Source organism: Lutra lutra, chromosome 1, assembly GCF_902655055.1.
Source record: "Lutra lutra chromosome 1, mLutLut1.2, whole genome shotgun sequence".
Classification (NCBI taxonomy): Eukaryota; Metazoa; Chordata; class Mammalia; order Carnivora; family Mustelidae; genus Lutra; species Lutra lutra.
Window position 1 is genome coordinate 124,805,728 of NC_062278.1, and position 14,666 is coordinate 124,820,393.

The following is a 14,666-nucleotide window of genomic DNA, read 5'->3' on the forward strand; positions in this document are numbered from 1 at the left end:
ATATCTTCTCCCATACAGTATGTTGCCTCTTAGCTCTGCTGATTGTTTCCTTCACTGTGCAGAAGCTTTTTATTTTGGTGTAGTCCCAATAGTTTATTTTTGCTTTTGTTTCCCTTGCCTCACAGGAGACATATCTAGAAAAATGTCGCTGTAGCCAGTGTCCAAGACATGTCTGCCTATGCTCTTCTCTAGGATTTTTATGGTTTCTGGTCTCACATTTTAGGCTTTAAATTTATGTTGTTTATTTTTGTGTATGGTTTAAGAAAGTAGTCCAGTTTAATTCTTTTGCAAGTAGCTATCTAATTTTCCAACACCATTTGTTGAAGATAGAGTCTTTTTTTCCATTAGATATTCTTGCCTCCTTTGTTAAAAGATCACTTGACCATGTAACTGTGGGTTTATTTCTGGGCTCTCTATTCTGTTCCATTGATGGGTATGTCTGTCTTTGTGCCAGTACCATACTGCTTTGATTACTACAGCTTTGTAGTATAATTTGAAGCCTGGGACTACGATACCTCCAGCTACACTTTTTGTTTTCAAAATTGCTTTGGCTATTTGGGGTCGATCATGGTATCGTATAAATTTTAGGATTGTTTGTTCTAGTTCTATGAAAAATGATATTGGTATTGTGATGGAGATTATAATAAATGTGTAGATTGTTTTGGGTAGTACAGACATTTTAATAATATTTGTTCTTCTGGTCCATGAGCATGAACTGTTTTTCCCTTTGTGTGATCTTCATTTCTGTCATTAATGTTTTGTATTTTTCAGAGCATAGGTCTTTCACCTCTCTGGTTAGGTTTATTCATAGCTATCTCATTAGTTTTGGTGCAACTATAAATGGGATTGTTTTCTTAATTTCTTTTCCTGCTGCTTTTTTCCCTGCTTTGTTATTAGTATATAGGAATGCAATGGATTTCTGTACGTTCATGTTGTATCCTGTGACTTTGGTGAATTCATTGATCACTCCTAGTAGTTTTTTTGTGGACTCTGTATGGTTTTGTAGATATAGTATCATGTCATCTGCAAATAGTGAAAGTTTTACTTCTTCCTTAATAATTTAGATACCTTTTATTTCTTTTAGTTGTCTAATTGTTGTGGCTAGGATTTCTACTACTATGTTGAATAAGTGGTGAGAATGGATGTTCTTGTCTTGTTCCTGAACTTAAGGAAAAAGTTCTGTTTTTCCTCAGTGAGTATATGACCTGTGGTTTTCCTGTATTACGTTGAGATATGTTACCTCTGAATGTACGTTGTTGAGGGTTTTTATCATGAATGGATGTTGTACTTTGAACAATGCTCTTTCTGCATCTATTGAAATGATCATGTGGTTATTATCCTTCTTGTTCATGTGATATATCACATTAATTGATTTGTGAATGTTGAACAACCTTATATCCTAAAATGCCACTTGATTGGAGTAAATGATTTCTTTAATGTATTGTGAGATTCAGTGATTCCATTTGTTAGTATTTTGTTGAGGATTTTGCATATGTGTTCATCAGAGATATTGGTCTGTATTTCCCTTTTTTTGTGATATCTTCACCTGGTTTTGGTATCAGGGTTATGGTTTCCTCATATAATGAATTTGGAGTTTTTCCTTCCTCTTCTATTTTTTTGGAGTAGAATAGGTACTAACTATTCTTTAAATGTTTGATAGAATTTGCCCGTGAAGGCATCTGGTCCTGGACATTTGTTTGTTGAGAGTTTTTTACTACTGATGCAGTTTCATTGCTGGAATTGGCATGTTCAAATTTTCTATTTCTTCCTGCTTCAGTTTTGGGATGTTACATGTTTCTGGGAATTTACCCATTTCTTCTAAGTTGTCTAATTTGTTGTCATATAGTTTTCATAATATTCTGTTGTAATTGTTTGTATATCTGTGGTGTTGATTGTTACTTCTCCTCTCTCATTTGTGATTTTGTTTGAGTTCTTTTGTTTGCTTTCAATGAATCTGGCTAGAGGCTTATCAATTTTGTTGATCTTTAAAAAAAAAAAGCTGGTTTCATTGATCTGTTGTGTGTGTGTGTGTGTGTGTGTGTGTGTGTGTTTTAGTTTCTTTATCATTTATTTCTGTTCTAATCATTATTTTCTTCCTTCTTCTAGTTTTGGGTTTTGTTTGTTCTTTTTCTAACTCCTTTAAGTTTAAGGTTGTTAGAGCTTTTTCTTGCTTCTTGAGGTAGGCCTGTATTGCTATAAACTTCCCTTTCGAACCACTTTGTGCTGCATCCCAAAGGTTTTGGACCATTGTGTTTTCATTTCTTTCCATGTAATGTTTATTTCTTTTTTGATTTCTTGGTTAACCCATTCATTATTTAGTAGCATGATATTTAACCTCCATGTATTTGTGGCATTTCCACCTTTTTTCTTGTGGTTGATTTCTCATTTCATAAAGTTGTGGTCAGAAAAGATGCATGATATGACTTCGATCTTTTTGAATTTGTTGAGGCTTGTTTTATGCCTAATACGTGATCTACTCTGGAGAATGTTCCATGCACACTTAAAGTCAGTTAAGTGTGCAGTCATCTGCTCTTGAAAGTAGTGGCTTTACGAAGAAGAGGCCCTGTGCCCTCCAGTGCAGTGTCCCCTGTTCACCAGAACCTGGCACCTCAGGGGAGTCTTCTGGGAGTGTTGCTTGTAACCTGCTGTTGTGCATAAGTTACTTTCTTTTCAGTCTAGATGTCTGCACTGACTCTCTGCCTGTGCTTGTTCTCTGTGCTGCTAATGAGACCCATGCAGGCTGACTCCAAAGGGGCATGACTGCAGGAGTTTGGGAGTGGAATGGTGATGTTAACAGAATTCGCACTGAGATGCTAGTCCAAGGCTGGATCTTTGAAGCACAGTGTCTGCCAGGGACACAGCAAGACAGAGGGGCGGCGGGGGTGGGGGGGGGCAGCAGTTGGAGGTGCAGTGGACATTGGCAGCTGTAGGAGGTGTGGCTTGCAGCGGTGCCTGTGTGCAGTGCCTGGGCAGGCTGCATGCTTAGTGTTAGCAAAATTTTCAGTGAGCTCACTGCCGAGGCCAGAAGGCTTGGAGTGGGTGAGTCCCCAGGAGAATACATGGGTAGAGCATGTTGCTAGGAGGTTAGATAGCAAGTACCTCTGCAGCACTGCCTCCCAGAGGTGGCCCTGTGTTTATGCTGGGGCTGGGGGAGGAAAATGGTGCCTACCAGCTTCTTTGTTCCCACAACATGCTCTAAAATTGGAGCAAACAGAACTTCCTCCCATCTGCCCCAGGTGACATGCGAACAGTTGCTTCTATGTTGCCTCTCCTTGGGCTGTTGTCTCTTTAAGGGTGGGAACCAACTAGCTTGCTGAGTGCTGAGTCAGCTGATTTTTCAAGTCTGGGCGCAAGTCCCACTGCTCTACAAAACTAGGAAATTCAGCCCATCTGGTTTTCAAAGCAAGTTGCTACAGGGATTTTGTCTTCTTCATGTGGTATCTCTGGTGCTTTTCCCTTTCTGTGCCCACAGCTCCCTCCCTCCTATGGGCAGCTCTTGATTACATTTTGCCCTTTGCAACCTATCAGCTCTTTTCTATGTCTGGTTGTGGAGTTTATTCTGCCAGTCTTCAGGTCACTCTCTGGTTTATTTATGTGGATGTGAGTGACATCTAGTTGTAAATGTGGGACGGAGTAAGCTCAGGGTCCTCCTAGTCAGCCATCTTCCTAAGCTCCAGCCCACAGTTCTGAAACTATTACTTTAAAGTAATTTCCTCAGCCAGAAGTGGATATTCTCTGATGTACCTCATTGATACCCCCTTTATCCTTGAGCCTAGACATCCTGTTTTGTCTCTTCTTAAACGAAAAGTTGAAAATGTGGCAAAAAAACTGGTGCAAGCATTCTGGCCATACACACAGATTGTCCATCTCTGCAAAGCCCTGTCAGAGTTTCCTGGCAGTGAGCCAGCTGTTCCACTGACCCTCTGTCAAACACAGCCTAAGTCAGGGGCATCTTAGGTCAGAAGAAGCATGCTTCAAGTTGTGGTTTGGTCAAAACCTATTAGAACTAGGCTTTTATGATAGCCTTCTGGTTATTGTTGAGAGATAGATTGCACCAGACAGCCTTTTGAATCCAAGTGCTCTCCTACCAAGTGACAGAGTTGACGTATTTTTATAAAGTGAAAAGTTACTTTATCATTCATTAACAAAAGGAAAGTACACAACATCATTTTTCACTTTTTTAAATGTGTCCAAGAAGACTTGTAGTTGTCCATCACCAGCACTGCAGATAAGTAGCTGCATTTTTCATAAAGCAGCCTTCTCTCTGGGGTCACTTCTCACTTCCTACAGCCTTACTCCATGCTTAGTGAAGTGTGATGACCATGTAGACAAACTCTGGATTGCAGAATTCTACACGGGAAGGACTGTTCTGTATAGGTTATGGCCAACTCATTAACAGTACCTTGCCATAGGCATCACTTTGCCTTGAGGTCATGGAACTCTCTTGGTGGATTTGGGGCAGGGGAGTAGCACAAATTTGATCAACAAAATCTGAGCCCATTTGTACATACTCTTTGATCCTCCATCAGGTGGGATTTTGGCTGAGACACTGTTTTAGGAGTTTGAATCATAAGAAGAGATTTGAAATGTAAGTTGTAGGGGAAGAAATGGAGAAAGGAAAGCAAGGTGGGGATCCTTCCAGATCTGTAGCCCATATCTATACTCATATCATGGTTCATTTTTGCTAGAGAGGGCACTGCTGTGGGAGGTGTTTGTCGAAGTTTAGATTCTCTAGTCTTTTCAGTGATCCTGTTCCTAAATACCTCCTGCTTTTAACTATCTACAGGTGACTTTCTCATCTGCAGCTAAGAAGCTTTACTGATACACTTCCCCTTTCTCTGTCTTCTCTCATTTGATCACTTTAGGGAGCTTTGGCCTTCCTATAAGAGCAATTCACCCTATATGATAGATGTGCCTAGCTCCAGAGAGGCTTCCTTTGCAGAGCTCATAACAAGTGCAATTGCAGACTTATTTGTGGGGTTATTTAAAAATTACTTCTGTCCTCCAGGAGGCTATGTTCAGTGAGAGTAGGATGCTGGTGCTGCTGGTGTCCTCAGTGCCTAAAACAGCATTTGGCACAGGAAGCACTGAGTAAGGAGTTTTGGAACATCTTTGGACAATGAATAAGTGAATAAATGAAGACTTCAAGTTTCTCCGTATCTCCAGGATTGTCATAGATTCCAGGACATAAGAAGTCAACAGAGACCATGGGGATGTCTTTCGGGTGTTACTGCTCTGGGAGAGGAGACCCATTTGTCCATGTCTCTGAGAGTCTATTTCTAAATAGTTTGCTTTTCTGCTAGTTTTTTAGACTCTCTCTGGCTTATATTTTTTTAAACACTAATTTTATTTTTGGAACCGTAGCTGTCTAACCAGGACTTCTCAGTTCCTATCTGGTGTGTGCTTTGGGACTGGTTGTAGCCCAAGGTGCTAAAAAGGAAAACTGCATTTGTCACTGGGCTTTGGCACCTGCGTGCTCTGCCTTTTCAGAGGCAACAATTCACTCTTCAAGGCTGGTTATTCCCTAGCAATGTAGGCACTTTGTTCAGCAGCAGTAGCACAGTGTTCAGAATATGACATCTGTGAAGGTATCTGGGCTCTGTCACTCACCTGCAGGGTGACCTTGATGAGACCTAATCTCTCCAAACTCAGTTCCTTCATTTATAAAATGGGGATGAGGATGCTTGCCACATGGGATAGCTGGAAGGATTGCATTAGAAAATACTGGGGAAGTGCCTGAACCAAAATAATTGCTTAGCACATCTTTGTACCTCTCTCTGCTTTTTCCCTTCACCCTCTTTCTGCAAATGCCTATACTGAGATTAAAGAGAAAGCCATCCATGGGGAACATTGTCCAGGCTAGTCCTCAGAACCATTGAATGAATTAATGAGTGAGTGCCTGAGGAAGGACTGAATGAATGAGAGTGTGATCCCATTATATGTTGCTAGGGGATGTTGGAAAAATAGTGGTCATAGCTGCGATGGTAATTATTTAGTTAACGCCTAAAGGGCTGGACATTGTGGCAGACACTTACAGAAATTACCTGACTTAATTATCATAAGACTCCTTTAAGAGAAGTACCATTACCATTTCATAAACAAGGAAAGGAAAGCTCAGGGAGATTTCCACATGGTAATGGTGTCATGACTAGTAAGTGGTTTTACAAAGGTAAATTCATGAAAATAGAAGGCCATAGATATGTATGTGTGCATAGGTATATTTGCAGCTAAATGTATGTGTGTGGTATTTATCTAAGTCTCAAGAAAACAGTAGGCACTCATGACATGATGATGCAATTATTAAATGATTATAAATGTTTCTGGTGATTAGAAAGGTAAAGACAAAGTGAAGAATGGAATAGGAGTAATGGTTTGACACTGTGGCCTTGAGGAAGGGAAGTGAGGGTCAGTTCATAGCTTCTGGTCTGCCTTCCTGTTGTGTAGGGAAAAGAGAACCGGCTGAGGGCTCTGAGTGTAGTCAGAAGGTAGTGCTCACAGGTCCTGGAAGCCAAGGCTGTGAGGCTTGTGTGTAGAGTGTCCTGGTGACAACCATAGGTACATATGGAAATCTCTGCAGAGAAGTCTTATCTAGGATGAAATTAATTGTTGGGGGTCTCCTGGGTGACTCAGTGGGTTAAGCCTCTGCCTTCAGCTCAGGTCATGATCTCAGGGTCCTGGGATCGAGCCCTGCATCGGGCTCTCTGCTCAGCAGGGAGCCAGCTTCCCTCTCTCTCTCTGCCTGCCTCTGCCTACTTGTGATCTCTCTCTGTCAAATAAATAAATAAAACTTTAAAAAAGAAAAAGAAGTTAATTGTTGGTTCAGGAGGGTTTCCCAGTAAGGCACTAACAAAGGGAAGAACTCTGTATGTACCTCAGCTTCAGGCCCTCATCTCAGATAAAGATACCTTATGAAGTAAAGGGTTCCATAGTCAAACTGGCTTGAGAAATATATGTAGTACAGGAGCACCTGGGTTGTGCGGTCGGTTGAGAGTGTGATTCTTGGTTTTAGCTCAGGTGATGATCTCAGGGTTGTGAGATCGAGCCCTGCTTTGGGCTTTGTGCTTGGGGTGGTGTCTCCTTGAAATTCTCTCTTTCCTTCACCCCTGCCCCTCCCAATCATACTCAATCACACTCTCCCCCTGTAAAATAAATAAATCAATCTTAAAAAAAAAAGAAATATATGTAGTACCAATTATTAATAGTGTGTATACATATATATGTATATTTTGATAGTGTGTAATGATAAGCTTGAAATTTAGCTATGCATAATACATAATTATATAGTATATAATTATATTACAAAATATATACTCTATTCCTATATACTATATTGATTACATATTTACATACAATATATATCAGGGCTTGTTAAGAACTCTCTTGGAAGAAAAAAAAATCAGAAAATCTGGCAAAATTGGCAGCCATTCTTGCAGTGACACCACTGGCTGGAGCAGAGAGGCAGCTTCCACTCTGGACCTGGCATGCATTTTTCTCTTCACTAGAGGCCCCATCTGTCCTTGCACTACCTGCCTTACCTCCGCAGGCATGTGACTTTGGCTTAGAACACAACATCTTGTGACCTGTTCCTCTCCCCCCTCTACTCAGGGCACTTCACAGTCCCTCCATACATTCTCTGGGGGTGTAGAGGATGCTAGGGTCCCATTCCACTGGGAAAATCAAGGATGGCATCACTGACAAATAACTTAGAGGCTTGGGAGTGGGAGTTCCTGTTAGGGATAAGGTTTCCATGGTCTGAGATATGGGAGGAGGGATGGCATTCCAGGTAGCAGAAGCCACAGGAGCAACAGCATGGAAGAGGGAACGCTCGCCTTGTGTTTGGGAACACTAAGACATGGAACTCATGCTGGGGGACTGGGAGATATGAGGATGAGAACATAGGGTGAGCCAGGTCATTGAGGACTTGGACTTGAGGCTTAATTTAGTTCAGCTTAATTAATTAATTCTCTCTGAGCCCTTTCTATCCTGGGCTCTGCACTAGAGTATGAACATGGGTATGATTGAGATGAAACCTCTGCCTGAGACTTATATCCATAGTTTGGTAGTTTAGAAGCTGGTTTTTGTTGGTGTGTATGAGTTTTTGCATTGGACCCTCCATCAGGTTAATTCAACATGAAGCCCTGTACTCGGGCTTGATAAACTAGGACTCCTTCAGTTTAAAGAATGGAGCTCATTTATCCCCAAGGATGAGGGGCTCCTAGAACTCCAGGGGCTTGTGAGGAAAGGGTAAGTTCCCAGAAGTCTCTGTAGCCTGTCAGCCTAGGAGGCACCTCCAGGGAGCTGCAGCAGTGTGGTCTCAGGGCAGGCACAGAAGCTGAGGAAGGAAGCTGGCAGCACAGGGCAGCAGGGCTGGGGGAGGAGGAGACACATTTGAAATAGATGAGTGGCAGTAGGCACAGAAAGAAGATGAGGAATCTATTAGACACCAGAACAAGGGCCAGGTTGCTTTGCTCCCCTGGAGCGGGGAGGTCAGGGCTCTGGGAGTGAGCTGCTACACTGGGCTCCAGGGAAGCCCAAGGATGGGGCATGAGGGGTGGTACATGTGTGTGTGTGACCAAAGTGAAGATGAAAGGACAAACAGACAAAGCTCTCTAGGCTCCTTGCTGGCTCTCTGAGATGTAATACAAAAATATAGTTCGGTGCAATAATCATGCTGTCTTAACATCAGTCAGAAATCCTCTTAGGATGTGAATGATCTGTATTTGGGAGAATATCATGGTGAACTGCTTGGGGCAGAGGGACAGGCAGGACACCAGGGACTGAGGAAAAGATAACAAAGCTGCTCCTCAAAGAGAAAAAGAAAGGAAGTCGTCTCTTATATCTAAGGAGGGAGGAGATCAGGGAGAGGATGATGAAGAGGGGGCAGGCAGGCAGATGGCAGCTGGCTGGGGGAGGGTAGCCAGAGGGAGTTGAACAAATGATGGTGCCTTTTGTGATATGCGCTGATTTCTGTGTCACATGCAGCGTGACTCCTCTTCACCACCCCAACACTGTTAAGAAAACTGTTTCTGAGTTTTTCCTCCTTCTCTCTGACCTAAGGGTAGGCCTCAGTCCTGGGTCAGGTCAGTATGAAACAGGAGGGTGACACAGCTGTAACTGTAACTCACAGAGCCCAGGGACTGCTCTGGGTCTCAACCAGATCTAGATGGGGAGGGGGACCCATCCTCGGGGGGCTGCAGGGGCAAGGTGGAACCTGGGTGTGAGGAAAGGTCAGCATGGAGGAGGAGGAAAGAACAGGCTAGGAGAGAGACCAAGCTGGGCTCAGTCCCACCTGCCCTCTGGCAAAGCCCATAGAGCCTCTGAATCTCCCCCCTCATGTTACTAGTGAGAACTGCCTGCTTCCAGAATTAAGACCAGACACGTAGGGCTCCAGCACTTTGTAGGCTCTAAGTACATGAGACTTGTCTTTGTACTGGTCTCCAGTAGAAGGCTGCTGTGTTGTGTTCTGGGTATATAACAGGGTGCCCCAGTGGAGGCCGGATGGGGGCCAGCTTGCCATGTCACCACCCGTCCTGTTGCACACCCCTCTCCGTTGCACACAAGGATTTAGGATGGAGCTCCAGAGAATGTTGACCCAGCCAAGCAGTTCTCGGCACCTCGTCTCATCAGTCTGAAGGGTAAAAACTCTCAGAGGTCATCTTTACTGTGAAATTCTAAAATCATATTTATTCTCCAATTCACAGAAAGTGTCGTAACGACCACCAGCATGAATCAGTTTGTAGGCATTTACAAGTCAAGGCTGAAAATAAATATCTGTCTGTGTCGAATAGGCATTTAACAAATTACTTGGAAACTGCACGAATCTTAATTGTTAGAAATTTAAAGTTTGTGACTCAAACATGGGTAAAATCACAGTCGTGGGAAGAAGCCCAACAGATTCCTGTGGTGGTTCTTACTTTCTTCCTATATCTTTATATACATGGAGATTCTCAGTGTCCTTCACTCTACATCAGCCCGGAGAGGGCAGGACAGGGGTTCAATGAGGAGAGGGGCTGAGAGGTGTGGGGAGGGGAAGGGGCATTTTTTCTGATATCTTTGATTGGGCAACCTCATTCATTGAACAAGATGACACTGTGCTCTCCTGAAATGAAATTATATAAATGCATACATTCCTTCTAATGAGATGCTCCAAAGTTTGCATTGTTTCACATCATACACAATAGTATGTTTAGCAAATCAACACATTATGTAGATGAAAATTATTCATCTGTTGGAGGCAGCTGGGAGAACTCAGAAGTCTGACATGCATCAGGCACACACTGGCTCACCCCGTGAGGTGGCCTCTCTAGATACGGATGATGGGAAGGGCTGAGAGAAGAAATCACTAGATGCCTTAGACTGGCTGAGCCTAGAATTGTTACATTTAGTTCCCAAATTGTGCCTGAAGTTAGCAACACACCACAGCATTGCACCAAGTGGTTAGGAAATGGCAGATGTAATAGGAGGGGAGCCCCCAGCCCTGTCCCTTGTAGAAATAGCTTGTTAGGTGTTATGCAGTAAGGTCTAAGTGACACAGACTGACTCTATGCTGCATCCTATGTGATACAGACAGACCCACTATGTGTAGCATCCTAAGTGCTACTGACCCACTATGTACAGCATCCTGGCAAGAGCCTGCAGCTGGCTGGACATTGATCTGAATCTATCAGTTCAGGAAGTCCTCTCCTCATCTGTGTTGTGATGATCTAGGAGGGGGATGTGGCTGACCTGCTTCCCTATGGCTCATTTAATTTGATTTATCAGTGAGTACTGAATCTGTACCATGTAGTGACAAGCTGGACCTTCCATTTCCCACTGCTTACTAAATTCCTACTATGTGCCAGTGCTCTGAGAGCTAAAAGTAAATGAGGACAATAAGAAAAAGTGTAACATCCAAACCGGCCCTTCTGAGGAGTTGAAAATGTGTTGGGATCATTGACATCTTTCTATCTTACTTATTTCTGTATTTTATGTATGTATGTATGTATGTATGTGTGTGTGTGTGTGTATGCATATGACACACATCAATCTCTGTCCTTAGCCTACTTGTCCCTGATAACTTATATTTAATGCATGAACTAATTTTCCAAACGAGTGCCCCACCAAGTCATTCTGAATCTTACCTTACTGACATTTATAATGCCCATGACAATAACACAACACACCTAAGTTTAATACCTACAGATTTCCTTAAAAACAACCAACTTCTGTGTGCAGTTTCTTTTCTAAAGTCACCAGCTGGTTTTCTTCAATTTCCTTCCACATTGTCCAGCTGAGGGCACCAACAACTTTCTTGGAAGCCACCAAGGTCAGGATGGAAGCAATCAGGTGGATTGATCCATCATGACTAGTTCAATTAAGAAGGAAATCACCTTTGAACAGGTCGGACTTTGGAGGCATTGATATGACTGCCTCTGGATCACATGGCCAGGCTTCCCCAGAGTTTGCTGAAACTTGGATACAACTCTTGAGTATAGAGCAATGCTCTGGCTTCCCGGATGAGTGTGTTCCTGTTCTGTCACTCTTCCCCAGCCTCATCTGCTCCTTCTCTAACTCTGCGTCTGCTTTCCCCTCAATCTCTTTCTTTGCCTTTTGGGTGTTCAGCCCTGGTATCAAGTCTAACTTTCTAATCTTCAAAAAGCATTTGCCTTATTTGCACCATTTGAAGTTTACAAGAGAAGATGTGTGTGGCCTCTTCTGAATCTATACATTGGCAGCTCCTTTGCAGCCAACAGAGGAGCTGCCTGGAGGGATGGACTTTTGTCCGTCCTTTTGCCCAGGAGGGACGGACTTTTGTCTATAGGGGTGTGCACGCTTTATTCCTATCTGTAACTCACAGGCCCCAGTGGAGCCCTTTGTCACAGAGGCTCTAACGAGCCCTTCCTAAGGATAGCTGACTCCTGGCCCTTCCCCTCCCTTTTTCACAGGGGCTGGACTCTAGCTGAGCCCTGTGGTTGGTTCTCTTGCTCCTGCACATAGACACAGCCTGTGGGCTCCTTTCTCTGATAACTCTTTCTGCTGGGGAAAGAGCTCTTACCACAGTGTGTTAGTTGAGTGTGTGTGCGTGTGTGAGCCATTTCTATTCTGAAACGCTCAGAAAAGGGTCTGGGTAGCAGAGATGCATTTTCATTTCAGGATAAGCATGAACAAACATTAAAGCTGGCATGTTTCCGTTGCCTGGGATTAATGTACACCATCTGTGTTTTGGCTCTCCTCATGTCTCTTGTCCTATTTTCCTTTGTCTGTTGGGGGTCGAGCTTCACCTTGACAGGTCTCTACAGAAAATCTGTTAAAAGGGGCTGCAGAGCAGCACAAGAGTGTGGTCATTAACAGATTAGGACCCCTTCTCAGGATGCTGCCCAGGACCTAGAGGATGGAGCAAGTGGGCTTCTCAAGGCCCCTCCGACTGCTTTGTGCTTAGGGCACCTTTTATTGGTTATAGATAGGAAGGGGCTGTTCTCCATCAACCCATTCCTGTTCTTTTTCTCCCCATCTATGTACTTCACTCCTTTCTCTGATTTTATGAAGGATCACAACCTTCATAAAGAGAAAAGATGGTGAAGTCTTTTTCTATTGAAGCATCTTAATTTTTCACATCCTATCTGTTTGCTGAGGTCAGGTGATCTCTGGTATTCTGTTTAATTGACCATTCATCAAGCCCATGCTGTGGGCCAGGTGCTGTGCTAAGTACCCACAGTGCTGGGATAGGCAAGTGACTCTTCTTACCTTGATGAAGGAGCCTGTGACAGCAGATGTGGCAGGAGCAGAGGGCCATACAGCCTCACACAGCTATGTTTTCTGGGCCTGGTCATGGTCCCCAGTGGGGGCCTGAGCACTGTGGTTCTAGTTCATTCCACAGACAGTTCTCGTGTAGTAGGTCTCAGACTCTGGAGATGTAACACTTCCACAGTCCAAAGGCAGCAGCTCCTCTCTGCTGCTCAGAATGGGAGGGACCAGCTGATGTTGAGACACTGTTCTCCCCTGTTTCTGACAAATGTAAATGGCTGGTATGGCCTGCACAGTGACACACCTTGTGTGTCTCCCCTCTGTCTAGTCTTCCCAGTAAACGCCCCTCATACATTCTCTCTTGGCCTGGTGTCCTGGCTAGATTGGAGCTCCTGACCATTCTGACTGAACACAGATCTAAACTTGCCAATGAGAACAGAGCCCATCCTGCTCCCAGAACTACCCGAGGCCTCTCCACTCACACCCTGCCATCCCATTCCTCATCCTTTTGTCCCATGGGGGGCTTTGTAATAAGTGACTTAACTTCAGGAAAACAAAATTGTCTTAAGGTCTTGGGAGAGAGATGTTGCATCAGAGAATTTGCAAAGAGAGGCCAGGCTGTAAAGAAGGTTCTTCTGGACCTAAGGGACATGAACATGAAGAAACTTTCCTCTCCTCTCTTGGGTCTGCTCTCTCCCACACTTCTCACAAACAACTGACAAACTCTATTGATTCTTTTTAGCATAATCTAATGTGTTAGAGATGATTGTTCTTGATATGGTTACTATGCTCTCAGGGGATTGGTTGGGCATTTAATCAGAAGACCTTTCCATAAACTGGGGTGGAGAAATGGAGGTATCTTTTAGGGCATTTGGGGGAGAACTCAGCAAGGACAGGGCATGTAGGACCAAGAATGTGCCCCTAATCAAGAGGGAACTGGGTTCTTAGGAACTGAACAGCAGGCATGAGCTCTCTAAGGCCATGTGTCTGGGTTTCCTTCCAGCCCACTCCACCTTGTCCTTCCATCCCAAGGCCCAGCGCCCCAGTTCTCTGACTCCCAGCAACCCTTACGTGAGGACAGATTCTATACCAGAGGTAGGTGTAAGTGACTGATAGAATGCCAGGGAGTTTCTCCCAAAAGGTTGTAGACTTTTGCAGAGCTTAAGCCATGAATCAAAAATCTAAATCAATAATTGGCAGACCTCAGGCTTCTGGGAGGTAGGGGAGAAGGGAACTGGTAGGGATTGGTACGTTTGCAGGTCCTAGAGGTTCGAAGGCCAACATAGATTCTGCCTGTGGAGAATGCTGCAGGTTTGTTTTGGGTTTTGTTTTCTACTTTCAGTAACATCCAGAATGAGCTCCTGCCCTTCCAAGAAAAGCCATTCATTCTGTATCCAATTTTGTGTTGGGATTGTGACGCTGCATGACCCCGTTGTATTACAGATGGAGCAGCCCTGCAGTAAAGCTGGCAATGTCCTTAGATGACCCCACTCCGCTTTCTGGGGGCCCTGGCAGCTCCACAGCATAGATGCTGTATGGGGACCTGTTCTCCTGCTGATGTAGGGACACTGCTACGGTTTAATCATTTCCCCTAAAATACGACCCTTCAGGAGTCTGCTTATCAATGAGAATCTGAAAGGCAGCCTCCCTAGGGATGGGTAGCCTCACCACAGCCTTCTCTTGATCTTGAAAGAGGCCAAATGAGCAGGAGGTAACTCCTGCCCCAGGGGAGGAACGGAGTTGGTATTAGGCCCAAGGTTCCTTGAAATCACTGCTTCAGGGAATATGGACTAGAGTCTGGAGGGCCCTGGAAGGTTCATGGGGAGCTTTGCTTTCACCCCCCTCTTTTCTACATTAGTAATTCACTCTCTTATCCTATTAATCATCTCCTTCCCGAGCCAGTGAAAGTCATCCTCGTCCTGTACATCAGTGGTTTTCAAACC

General features: G+C 44.0%; 1 protein-coding gene across 1 annotated transcript in view; it reads right to left on the reverse strand.

The window, feature by feature from the left end:
* Positions 1-4,623: 4,623 nt before the first annotated feature.
* The window catches only part of CLSTN2 (calsyntenin 2), a 636,880-nt gene continuing 626,837 nt past the window's right edge, over positions 4,624-14,666 (reverse strand). The window contains exon 18 of the transcript XR_007128496.1: positions 4,624-4,635. The gene's annotated coding sequence lies outside the window, so the exon portion shown is untranslated. The remainder of the gene's footprint in view (positions 4,636-14,666) is intronic.